The sequence below is a fragment of the Bos grunniens genome, chromosome 7 (genome assembly GCF_055505025.1).
Source record: "Bos grunniens cultivar Pamir isolate PY7600 chromosome 7, Bosgru_T2T1.0, whole genome shotgun sequence".
In the NCBI taxonomy this organism is placed as follows: Eukaryota; Metazoa; Chordata; class Mammalia; order Artiodactyla; family Bovidae; genus Bos; species Bos grunniens.
Window position 1 is genome coordinate 67,779,205 of NC_141171.1, and position 13,560 is coordinate 67,792,764.

Consider the following 13,560-nt stretch of genomic DNA (forward strand, 5'->3'; position numbering starts at 1 on the left):
AAACTGGGCCTAAGCAGTAACTGCCTCTCTGTCCGTGTCAGCAACGCCAGCCTCCACTTGCACTTGCTTCTGTCTGCAAGGCTCGTATCATCTTGATCCAGATTGTTCCTCAGAGATGCTTTCTGCCTCCCTCGGAGGCCACATGCCATTCTCTGAAAGGTCAAGATCCAGAGCTAAAGGCCTCACTGATGGAGGGAGGAAAGCATGCAAACTGAGCTGAGGAATGTGCGGGGGCCACCACACAGCTAGATTCGTGCTCCGAGGCCTGCGGGTGCTCATGGGCCACTGCAAGAAGAGCCCTGTTTGCAAATATGCGCTAAAGCCAGGGAATTTGGCCTCTAAAGTTTCTGTAGCAAAGAACAGAAGTGAAAGAGTTTTTATCTGTTGCTTTCTGTATTAGGAAAAACAGACTTCCATGAGTAAAGCTTATCTTTATCTTGATGCCTATTGAGTTTTAATGCTATAATACTGAAATCAGCTTGACCTCATGGAGAAAAGATGGTGCTGCCTCCCAGTACTGAGGGATTTCACTATTTATTGGCTTTCTCAGAACCCTGGTCTTGTCTCCCTCCCGCTCTGTGAAGATTGCCCTAACTATGCCAGCTGATAACCAAACTCTTCCCTACATCACAGCTCTTACCCTTTCTGTTCAGGTTACATGTCCCACAGTAATAGGGACTTATAGGGGGAAGGTGCTTATGTCTAGAGTCCCAAGTTCTCTCTCTCTGTCGTTTACCAGCATGCAGGTCTGGGCAAGTTGTGCTCCACACCTAACCTCAGTCTTCTTATCTATAAAATGTCCATAACACCTGCTCACTAGAACTATAAACATTAATCAGTCCAGTAGGCATTATTGAGAGTCTGTCATGTGTCAGCTTCTCTGCTAAAAAGTCCTTTGTTGGTTTTTAAAGAGATACAGCCAGAGATACGTAAGTCATTTAAAGCAACCAGTAATGTACCACTCCCCACATGGGGCCTCCCATGTTTTCTGTCAACATGTAGTTTCAGAAAAATAAAGTTATAGGATTAAGTAGATTTTAGAACTCCTGGGTACACAAAGCTAAACAAATTATGTTGACATGGGACTTCTTAGACCTGATAATAGACTAACAAGTATTATGCAGCTAGAAGTTAGAAGTAACATTGAATTTACTGAACTTTCCCACCCCTACAAAATCTTTTTGTGCAGGTTTTTATTTTATTTTGAAGAATGGCTACTCACATATTATGGAAAAGTTTTCTGCAAAATACTAGGAAATGCCAAAGAAAGTTCAGTTATTTACTGAAGCTGGCATCACAATATCTGCTGTAAAGATGAAACCGTCGCCTGAGATGATGTGCAGGAGAGTGAACTGGACATCGTCAGGTGACCCGTCACAGTCTGTCTCCGATGTCACACTGGTTTCGGAGTCTTGCTTAAATTTTAAGGTTATCTTTCCAAATACAGCACAAGCTTTAGGTGGCCGCTTACACCGCTGTTACAGTTTCTAGCACTATGTTGGGCAACTAGAAGGGTAACCAAGACTGACCTTGGTATCCCCAGTCAAGCAGGTATAACACATCTGTTTTTTTCTGTATGCCCAAACAGTCTCTGAAATAGCTGCACCCTCTCAGAATTGAGTCCAGGTTACAATATGTCCCTTTGGACTCTTTGATTGGAATGTACAATCTCAGCCAAGTAGTCATTCTCAGCCAAGGTACCCCATTTAACCCTCAGATCTGACCTTACCCCCATAGAGGAAAATCACCAGCATTTTCTTTTCTCCTATGGAGGTAGCTGGTGACTCAGATGGTAAAGAGTCTGCCTGCCACGCAGCAGACCTGAGTTTGATCCCCGGGTCAGGAAGATCCCCTGGAGAAGGAAATGGCAACTGACTCCAGTATTTTCTCCTGGTAAATCCCATGGATGGAGGAGCCTGGGAGGCTACAGTCCATAGGGTCACAAAGAGTCAGACACAGCTGAATAACTTCAGTTTATGGAGATAGCTACATTTCAGGAACCTTGACAAGCAAATTCGAATTAACTTATAATTATATGTTTCTTGCTGACTTGTTTATTGTACATATCATTAGAAACCCACCCCTCCATCATCTTCTGGACACACTCACACGCATACCGCCACACGAGACTGGAAGAACTGCTGCCTTTTATCTTCCTAAGAAGTCTCTTTCAATTCTTTGTAACCTTCAAACTATGAGAAATTTGACTTGAGATGTTACCTTTAAGTTAAAGATTGCATTATTATATGTCTGCCCTCTCATAGGATCCCAAGTGATGATTTCTAGAGAAAGTAGAAAGCGAAATTTAAGCTGCCAGAAAGAATCAACATGAAAGTGCACAGATTTCTGTGTGAGTTTTGTCAGTTGAGATAGTTTAATTGTGAACATTTTTCTAAAGGAGCTTTTAGTATTCATTGTGGATGTACAGTGCAACTTAAAGACAGAATGTAGACTTGAAAGACATGGCAACTTTGCACCTCAATTTACCAGATTCTGAAGAAATTCATACTTACTGTGCCCCAACCTAAATGCTTAAGTCCTCAACCTTCCACCTACCAAACTCTCCCTTCAAGTATTCTTGCTCTTCCACACTGGTCTCTGGGTCAGTGAATGGCCTACTACCTCTCCAGTTGCCCAGAAACATAAGAGCCATTCTGGACTGTGCCCCTTCCTCCTTCCCAAGCCTAGACACTTATGAATTCTGAGATATATGTTTAACCTCTCTGCTAATCTTCCCTATCCCAACTCCAGGTCTAGCTGCCATCTTCTCCCACCTGGATGTCTACAGTAGTTTGCCACCTGGTTTCTCACATCAGTCCTCACAAGGTAGCCAGAGTGACCAGAGGTTCAGGTGAAAATAGGCTCACATCACTCCCTTGCTTAAAATCCTTTGATGACTTCCCACTTCTGGAGAAAGTCTAGTATCATTTAAGTGGCATCTAAGAGTAAAAAGGGAAGACAAATCTATCAGATATTTAGATGTACCATAAGCCATAGAAGTAGAAGAATATAGTATAGATGTCCAGAGAGACAGACAATAAAATAAACTAGAAGGTTCTGGCACAGACTTATGTATATTTGGGATAAAGATAGTACTGCCTATTAAAAGGGAAAATAATCTGTTGGTAGACAGTGTTAAGGCTTCCATTTGAATTCCCACCTCAACTATTTACCAAAGAGGATTCCACAGGCAATGAGGACTTAGTATGAGAGATGACACCCAAATGTGGGTAGAGTAGAATACAATAATTCCCCTATATATGAACGAATACTGTTCCGGGAACACATTCATAAGTCCAACAAAGTTACCCAACTAACACAATCAGCTATATACTAGGTTCATAATACTTTTCACACATGTAAAATGTGTGAAATAAAAAACAAACACAAAAAGAAAACATTTTTAATCTTGCAGTATAGTTCTTTGATAAGTGCAGTAATAGAGTACAACTGGCATACAGGGGCTGGCATCAAGTGAATAGACAAGAAGAATTATTGACTGGAGGAGGCAGAGGAGGTGGGACATGGTAGAGCGGAAGGATCATCAGTAATGGAAGATGGAGGGCAAGCTGCAGTTTCACTCTTGCCTTACATAATCGGACAGGCAAACCTACATTCATTTCTTTGAAAGTTTATAGCTTGAAGGTTCTTATGTAGGGGACTTACTGTATAGAAAAAGAACTAAGGCAGGAAAAGATTTATTTGTAAAACCCCAAAGAACTATCCTTAAGGAAAAACAAATGAGTTTTCTTACATCACAATTAAACATCCCTATTGGTCAGAGGACAGCATGGACAGAGTTAGCAGAGCTGATGGCAGGCTGGGGGGCGTGTTTCCCTCTCTCCCCTGATCTTTAATCTCCTTCCATGTTGGCCTTTCTCTCTGTCCCGTAAAAATGCCAAGCTCCCTCCTGCCTAAGGACCAGCATACCTTTGGAAAGTTCTTTCTCATCGGGTTTAGCTAACTAGTTCCCATTCACTCCTATGATCTCAACCACAGTGTCTCTCCCTTAGGAAGGCCTTCACTGACTGCCCAGATTAGGGTAGGTTTCTCTTGCATGTGTGCTCAGTTCAACTTCTACTTCCTATTTATTGTACTCATTGCAATTACATAATCACTTAAGGAACTCTTCATTTCATGTCCATCCTCACCACTTGGGGTTGTAACCTCCAGGAGAGCAGTACTATGCTCAGAACTTGGCACAGTGCTTTATGTCTAGAAGATAACCTTTGAAATGTTCATGAAATGAACAAATGCTAATTAAAAGAAGCTATATTCCATACCATATGCCAGATGAATGCTACAAGCCCAGGGAAAATCACAGGCACAATTTAACCTTTATGTCAACAAAAATTGAGGGTAACGATGCACGCCTCTGCTTCTCCCTGTCATCTAGAGTCTCAGCATTCAGCTCTCGTTTGTACCGCATGAGGTTCCTTGCACTCCAGTAGGTGGTGAACAAGTATTTGTTGATTACAGGTCTATACTGCCTCCTCCCACCCCTCTGTTTCCTGTGTTTATCACATCAGCCATGCTTACTGGCTTGCCTTTTGAAAACTCTGACAGCTGATGTCAACCTTCATTTAATTGCTTCTTTTGTTGACAACTCTCACTCTCTGTTGACTCTTAATTTGATCTGAGCATTCAGTTATTCAGCAAATATTTATTGAAAGCCTGGTGAATGCCAGGAATGTAACAAGCACTGGGAAAGCTGGCGGTCCACTTCCATTTTTGATATGCTAACATGACACCTCAAAAGAATTGTTGAACAGAGCAGTTCAATTTACTTACATATCCAGAGAGACCTAAATGCACCCAAATTTGGGCACATCATGGAGAGTATCTGAACAGAAATGTGGTGATGGAAAAACTGGACTAGCTCCCAGCTTAGTGTGAGTAAGTGCTTCACAGTGTAGCATCATTAGTCATGACTGGAAAACATTTTCAAACAATAGAAATCCACAAAAGCACCGTTATAAAAAAATATTCCAAGGTAAAATAGAAATGACCATAGAATAATATTGTTCCTACATATTTGTCATGTTTTTAAAGGGCTTCCCTGGTAGCTCAGTTGATAAAGAATCCACCTGCAATGCAGGAGATCCATGGCTTGGGAAGATCCCCTGGGGAAGGAAATGGCAACCTACTCCAGTATTGTTGCCTGGGAAATTCCATGGACAGAGGAGCTGGTAGGCTACAGTTCATGAGGATCAACTCAAAGATAACTAAAACATCCTACTTAAAATATTAATGATAATGAAAACATTTGATGCTTGCTGAAGTTATACTTACAAACTAACTTTTGGTATGATTTTAATGGCAAATCTAAGTTTGTGTCAGTTTGCTTATTCAAGTCACATCAAGAGTTAGTATTTCTTAAAAATACATTCAGACATAGGGAACTGCCTTGCGGTTGCCAAGGGAGTGGGGGGATCGTGGGTTGGTAGTTTAGGATTAGCAGATGGAAACATGTATATAGAATGGATAAACAAAAAAACATGGTCCTACTGTATAGCATAGGGAACTATATTCAATATCCTGTGATAAATCGCAATAAAATATAAACAAGAATGCAGGTATATGTATACCTCAATCATTTTGTTGTACAGCAGAAATTAATAGAACATTGTAAGTCAACTATACTTCAATTTTTTTTTAAGTATTATTTAGTGAACATTGATCAGAATAGCCAATACATTGTGATCCCTACCACAAAAGAAGCCAGCGACTTCTGACTACCCTGTGTTCTGTAACCTGACCAGGGGAGAATGAGAGCATATAAAGACAAAAGGGCTTCCCTTGTGACTCAGCTGGTAAAGAATCTGCCTGCAATGCAGGAGACCTGGGTTTGATCCCTGGGTTGGGAAGATCCCCTGGAGAAGGGAAAGGCTGCCCACTCCAGTGTTCTGGCCTGAAGAATTCCATGGACTGTATAGTCCATGGATTCGCAAAGAGTTGGACATGACTAAGCGATTTTCACTTCACAAAAACAAAAGAAATGTAAATTTAACAAAAAAGAAAAAGTGTGTGTAAAGAGCCCTGGGTAGAAAATTGGCTGTGAGAGACCCCCTCCACTATTGTTTACTATAATATTGCCAAAGATAAAATCCTGTGGACATAAGTTTGTTTAGGGGAGAAATCTCTAATAACAGGATCTACTTCAGAGTGAAATCACATGTCCATAATGTGTTAAACATCCTGCCTTCTCAGAGATGAGTGGCCTTCTGAGGTCTCTTCCTGAAGTTCTGGATCTTGGAATTTGGCAGCCTAATATAGCATTCCAAAAGACCACTTAAATTTTTAAATAGTTTTATATATACAGAAAGGTTGTAAAGATTGTGCAGAGCATTCTGGTATACGCTGTAGTCAATCTCCCCCATTCAGTTCAGTTCAGTCACTCAGTCATGTCCGACTCTTTGAGACTCCATGAATTGCAGCACGCCAGGCCTCCCTGTCCATCACCAAGGCCCAGAGTTCACTCAGACTCACATCGAGTCAGTGGTGCCATCCAGCCATTTCATCCTCTGTCGTCCCCTTCTTCTCCTGCCCCCAATCCCTCCCAGCATCAGAGTCTTTTCCAATGATTCAGCTCTTCGCATGAGGTGGCCAAAGTACTTGAGTTTGAGCTTTAGCATCAGTCCTTCCAAAGAACACCCAGGACTGATCTCTTTTAGAATGGACTGGTTGGATCTCCTTGCAGTCCAAGGGACTCTCAAGAGTCTTCTCCAACATCACAGTTCAAAAACATCAATTCTTCGGCACTCGGCTTTCTTTATAGTTCAACTCTCACATCCATACATGACCACAGGAAAAACCATAGCCTTGACTAGACGGACCTTTGTTGGCAAAGTAATGTCTCTGCTTTTGAATATGCTATCTAGGTTGGTCATAACTTTCCTTCCAAGGAGAAAGCGTCTTTTAATTTCATGACTGCAATCACCATCTGCAGTGATTTTGGAGCCCCCCAAAAATAAAGTCTGACATTGTTTCCACTGTTTCCCCATCTATTTCCCATGAAGTGATGGGACCAGATGCCATGATCTTCGTTTTCTGAATGTTGAGCTTTAAACCAACTTTTTCACTCTCCTCTTTCACTTTCATCAAGAGGCTTTTTAGTTCCTCTTCACTTTCTGCCATAAGGGTGGTGTCATCTGCATATCTGAGATTATTGATATTTCTCCTGGCAATCTTGATTCCAGCTTGTGCTTCTTCCAGCCCAGCGTTTCTCATGATGTACTCTGCATATAAGTTAAATAAGCAGGGTGACAATATACAGCCTTGACGTACTCCTTTTCCTATTTGGAATCAGTCTGTTGTTCCATGTCCAGTTCTAACTGTTGCTTCCTGACCTTCATATAGGTTTCTCAAGAGGCAGGTCAGGTGGTCTGGTATTCCCATCTCTTTCAGAATTTTCCACAGTTTATTGTTATCCACACAGTCAAAGGCTTTGGCATAGTCAATAAAGCAGAAATAGATGTTTTTCTGGAACTCTCTTGCTTTTTCGATGATCTCCCCCATTCAGTGCAGTTCAGTCGCTCAGTCGTGTCTGACTCTTTGCAACCCCATGAATCACAACACGCCAGGCCTCCCTGTCCATCACCAACTCTCAGAGTTCACCCAGACTCACATCCATCAAGTCAGTGATGCCATCCTGTCACAGTTAATGAACCAATATTGATACATTGTTACTAGATTAAAATAAATCATTTTTTCAGATATCCTTTGTTTTATGTAATGTCCTGTTTATATCCAAGATTCTTATCCTGGATACCACATTTTGTTTGTCATGCTTCTTTAGATTCTATATGGCTATGGCAGTTTCTCAGACTTTCCTTGGTTTCAGTGCCCTTACCATTTTGAAGAGTACTGCTCAGGTGTTTGCAAAATGATTCTCAGTTAATATTTCTCTGATGTTTTTCTCATGATCAGATGAGGAGAATGGGTTTTGAAGAGGAAGACTACCAAGGTAAGTTCAGTTCAGTTCAGTCACTCAGCCTCCAACTCTTTGCAACCCAATGAACCACAGCATGCCAGGCCTCCCTGTCCATCACCAACTCCTGGAGTCTACCCAAACTCATGTCCGTTGAGTCAGTGATGCCATCCAACCATCTCATCCTCTGTCATGCCCTTCTGCTCCTTCCCCCAGCCCCTCCCAGCATCATGATCTTTTCAAATGAGTCAGCTCTTTGCATCAGGTGGCCAAAGTATTTGAGTTTCAGCTTTGACATCAGTTCTTCCAGTGAATACCAAGGACTGATCTCCTTTAGGATAGACTGGTTGGATCTCCTTGCAGTCCAAGGGACTCTCGAGAATCTTCTCTTCTCCAACACCGCAGTTCAAAGCATCAATTCTTCAGCGCTCAGCTTTCTTTATAGTCCAACTCTCACATCCATACATGACTACTGGAAAAACCATAGCCTTGACTAGAGAGACCTTTGTGGACAAAGTAATGTCTCTGCTTTTGAATATGCTATCTAGGTTGGTCATAACTTTCCTTCAAAGGAGTAAGAGTCTTTTAATTTCATGGCTGCAATCACCATCTGCAGTGATTTTGGAGCCCCCCAAAAATAAAGTCAGCCACTGTTTCCCCATCTATTTGCCGTGAAGTAATGGGACCAGATGCCATGATCTCAGTTTTCTGAATGTTGAGCTTTAAGCCAACTTTTTCACTCTCTCTTTCACTTTCATCAAGAGGCTCTTTAGTTCTTCTTCACTTTCTGCCATAAGGGTGGTGTCATCTGCATATCTGAGGTTATTGATATTTCTCCGGGCACTCTTGATGCCAGCTTGTGCTTCTTCCAGCCCAGCATTTCTCATGATGTACTCTGCATATAAGTTAAATAAGCAGGGTGACAATATAAAGCCTTGAAATACTCCTTTTCCTATTTGAAAGTATCCCTTTCCAAATCCTTTTCCTATTTGGAAAGTATCCCAGGGAAAAGTATCCCTCATTTCAACATGACTTACCACTGTTGAAGCTGACCTTGATCCCCTGGATGAAATGGTGTTTGTCAGATTTCTTGTCTGTGACGTTTCTGTCCCCTCTTCCATGCTGTGCTCTTCTAAAGAAAGTCACTAAGTATATCTGTCTTTAAGGAGCAGAGAATTAACTGAAAAATGTTTGGAATTCTACATAGGAGAGTTGTTTTTTTTTTTTTTTTCTCCATTTATTTCTTTAATCATTTATTTATATCAGAACTGGACTCACAGATATTTATTTTCTTATGCCTTGGGTAATAATTAAATGCTGCAATATTTATTTAGTTGTTCACATTGGGCTTCACAGCTTGCCCATTGGGAGCTTTTTCAGTTTGTCTCTTGTGTTCCTTTGACACAGTCCCCCATAATTGTGGGGTGTTTTTCTGGGTTTTGTTTGTTTTTGAGCACTTCCTTTCTTCTGACCCTGTAAGATGTCCCAGGCTCATCTTTCATATTTCTTGCCCCTGTCCTTAAATTGGCTGTTTTCTAAGAAAACTTCTTTCTGTAGGTTTTGTCCGTTTTCTTTGTTATAGTTTACGTACCATTTTGATAGCTGCTGTGCTAGGCCCTTGGCATATACTATCTTTTTTAATCCTAATGTCAGAGGCATTAGGTAGCGTTTAACTTCATTTCATAAATAGAAAAAGTGAGTCTCAAAAAGGATTTACCCAATGCTACACAGTTAAAAAAAGAGTTAGGATTCAAGCCCAAATCTGACTCCAGAGCTTGCACTCTGAACCATTACTCCACAGACCAGGCTCCCCTGTGTTCTTAGTCAGCATTAGGTGGAAGCTCTGCTATTGTAAACTGCTGTGCCATTTTGTTAGGCAGATAAGGCAGAAGCCAGCCCAGTTCTCCTCTGGGAAGATGCTGCAGGATGCCAGCCACACTGATCCCTTCCTTCTCTGAACCTCATTCCCACTGAGAGTTGAAAACCTTCCCTGAATGTGGAAATTCTTTATGTGCTTTCTTGGGGTTTTCTCTGTTTATCTGCATTCCCAGATCACATTGTTAGTTCCTCCGAGAGCAAAGAAAACACACTACCAGGTAGGATTATGAAGATAAATAACTTCAGAACAGACTGTGTTACGCAACTGGCATCAAAAGCAAATATTAAAATCTGTGCCCTTCATACCTGGACAGCATAGATCTCAATGGAAGGGATGCTGCATTATTGTCATGGTTATTTTCCATTTCCTGATGGACAAGGAGCTTCTCCCTTCCTGTTGTCCTGGGCCAAGGACAGTATATAGTATGTTTTAGACACTCAGTATACATAAGATGCTTAAGAGAAGTTCCTGGGTCCTGGACTAGACACCATTTGCTCTTGACTTATGCAGTTTAACCTGCTTTTTCCACGTAAGAAAGCAGAAGTAAGAAGTGGCCCTAGAGATAGACTGATAGCAGTGAGAAATGATAAGCCTCTGGTTCATTCAGAAACCTCACTCAAAGAGACAGTAAGAGGACAAAACTAAAAAGGAGTAAGCTTACATTGTCACTGAGAGAGGAAGAAAAATGGAAAGGGATGATAGACAGTCAGGGAGACGGGGCTGACCAGGCAGAGCTGGAATCTACAAACATGAAGTGAAAGAAAATAAATAAATCAAGGAAGAGGATCCATGATACAGAGCCTGGAAAGTCTCGGGAGCTAGATATCCCTGAAGACTTGAGAGTCACTGTCCAGAATCAGTAGAACAGGGTTACTTTTCCACAAAGCACTTGAGGTGCAGTGCCCAGAGTCCACAGTAGCCATGATGCACTCTGGAGTGAGGCTGACAAAAGGCACTGGTTGGAAAATCTGCATAAAGACCAACTGAACTCAGCATCTATACCCAGCTCCCACCCCCAACTGACCCAGCTAGGAAGTAACCTCTCCAGCCTAGCAGAAGATAGGAGGATTTTTATCTAGAATGTTAAGCCATCCAGAAGGATTAAAAAGTCTTCTCTAAATAGAAAAGAGGCAAGAATATATAGGAAGGAGAAAAATCACAATTGGAAAATAAACCACTTAAGCCAGTACATAAAGTAAATTTGTGTGTGTGTGAAAGTGATGATAACTGCAATGAAGAGCAAAAGGATACATATGAAGTTGTAAATGAGATCAAAATCATAAAACGTTGGGGAGGGGAGTAAGAAAATGAAGAGTTTTTTAGAATTTGTTTGCACCTATATGACCACCCATATGATCACCAGTCTAAAGCAAGTAAATATAATAGTGGTTTAATGTACTTGAAAACAGGGTAATCACAAATGAGGAAACATTCAGTAGATTTACAAAAACCAAAAGGAAGAGAACTCAAGCATAATTCAAAAGAAAACCATCAAGCCACAAAAGGAAAAACAGAAAGAAAGGAACAAAGGAAAAATACAAAATCAACTAGAAAAGAGGATTGTAAATGGCATTAAATACATACCTCTCAATAATTACTTTAAATGTCCATGGACTAGCTGCTCCAATCAAAAGACATAGAGTGGCAGATTGTATAACAATATGCTGCCTACAAAGAAAAAGTCCAATTCAAATGATACATGCACCCCAGTGTTCATAGCAGCACTATTCACAAAGCCAAGACATGGAAGCAGTCTAAATGTCCATGGACAGATGAATGGATAAAGAAGATGTGGTACATGTACACAATGGAATACTACTCAGTCATTTACACAGTGAAATAATGTCATCTATAGCAACATGTTTGGACCTCGAGATTATTATACTAAATGAAGTAAGTCAGCAAAAGACAAATACATGCCATATGATATCCCTTATATGCGAAATCTAAAATATGATGCAAATTAACTCCAACAGACTTCCAGACATAGGAGAAAAAAAAAAAAAAAAACTTGTGGTTACCAAAGGGGAGAGAAAGGAGGGATAAACTAGGAGTTTGAGATTAGCAGATACATACTGCTGCTGCTGCTGCTAAGTCGCTTCAGTATGTCTGACTCTGTGTGACCCCATAGATGGCAGCCCACCAGGCTCCTCCATCCCTGGGATTCTCCAGGCAAGAACACTGGAGGGGGTTGCCATTTCCTTCTCCAATGCATGAAAGTGAAAAGTGAAAGTGAAGTCGCTCAGTCGTATCCGACTCTTAGCGACCCCATGGACTGCAGCCTACCAGGCTCCTCCGTCCATGGGATTTTCCAGGCAAGAGTACTGGAGTGGGGTGCCATTGTCTTAATAAACAACAAGGTCCTACTGTATAGTACAGGAAATTATATTCAATATTTTGTAATAAACTATAATGAATAAAAGAATATGAAAAAGAATATATATATATAGAAAACTGAATCACTTTGCTATATTCCAGAAACTAACACAACATTGTAAATTTACTATCTTTCAATTAAAAATAAAAGTTAGATCGCAGCCATTCTGACTGGCGTGAAATGGTACCTCATAGTGGTTTTGATTTGCATTTCTCTGATAATGAGTGATGTTGAGCATCTTTTCATGTGTTTGTTAGCCATCTGTATGTCTTCTTTGGAGAAATGTCTATTTAGTTCTTTGGCCCATTTTTTGATTGGGTCATTTATTTTTCTGGAATTGAGCTGTAGGAGTTGCTTGTATATTTTTGAGATTAGTTGTTTGTCAGTTGCTTCATTTGCTATTATTTTCTCCCATTCTGAAAGCTGTCTTTTCACCTTGCTTATAATTTCCTTTGTTGTGCAGAAGCTTTTAAGTTTAATTAGGTCCCATTTGTTTATTTTTGCTTTTATTTCCAATATTCTGGGAGGTGGATCATAGAGGATCCTGTTGTGATGTATGTTGGAGAGTGTTTTGCCTGTGTTCTCCTCTAGGAGTTTTATAGTTTCTGGTCTACAAGCAATAAATGCTGGAGAGGGTGTGGAAAAAAGGGAACCCTCTTACACTGTTGGTGGGAATGCAAACTAGTACAGCCACTATGGAGAACAGTGTGGAGATTCCTTAAAAAACTGGAAATAGAACTGCCTTATGACCCAGCAATCCCACTGCTGGGCATACACACTGAGGAAACCAGAATTGAAAGAGGCACGTGTACCCCGGTGTTCATCGCAGCACTGTTTATAATAGCCAGGACATGGAAGCAACCTAGATGTTCACCAGCAGTCGAATGGATAAGAAAGCAGTGGTACATATACACAATGGAGTATTACTCAGCCATTAAAAAATACATTTGAATCAGTTCTAATAAGGTGGATGAAACTGGAGCCTATTATACAGAGTGAAGTGAGTCAGAAAGAAAAACACCAATACAGTATACTAACGCATATATATGGAATTTAGAAAGATGGTAACAACAACCCTGTATACGAGACAGCAAAAGAGACACTGATGTATAAAACAGTCTTGTGGACTCTGTGGGAGAAGGAGAGGGTGGGATGATTTGGGAGAATGGCATTGAAACATGTATAATATCATATATGAAATGAGTCGCCAGTTCAGGTTCAATGCACAATACTGGATGCTTGGGGCTGGTGCACTGGGACGACCCAGAAGGATGGTATGGGGAGGGAGGAGGTAGGGAGGGTTCAGGATGGGGAACACATGTATACCTGTGGCGGATTCATTTTGATATATGGCAAAACCAATACAATATTGTA

General features: G+C 40.9%; 1 protein-coding gene across 18 annotated transcripts in view; it reads left to right on the top strand.

Annotated features, from left to right (window-relative positions):
• Positions 1-13,560, top strand: part of SGCD (sarcoglycan delta) — a 695,743-nt gene that overhangs the window by 514,527 nt on the left and 167,656 nt on the right. The gene's annotated exons all lie outside the window — the stretch shown is intronic.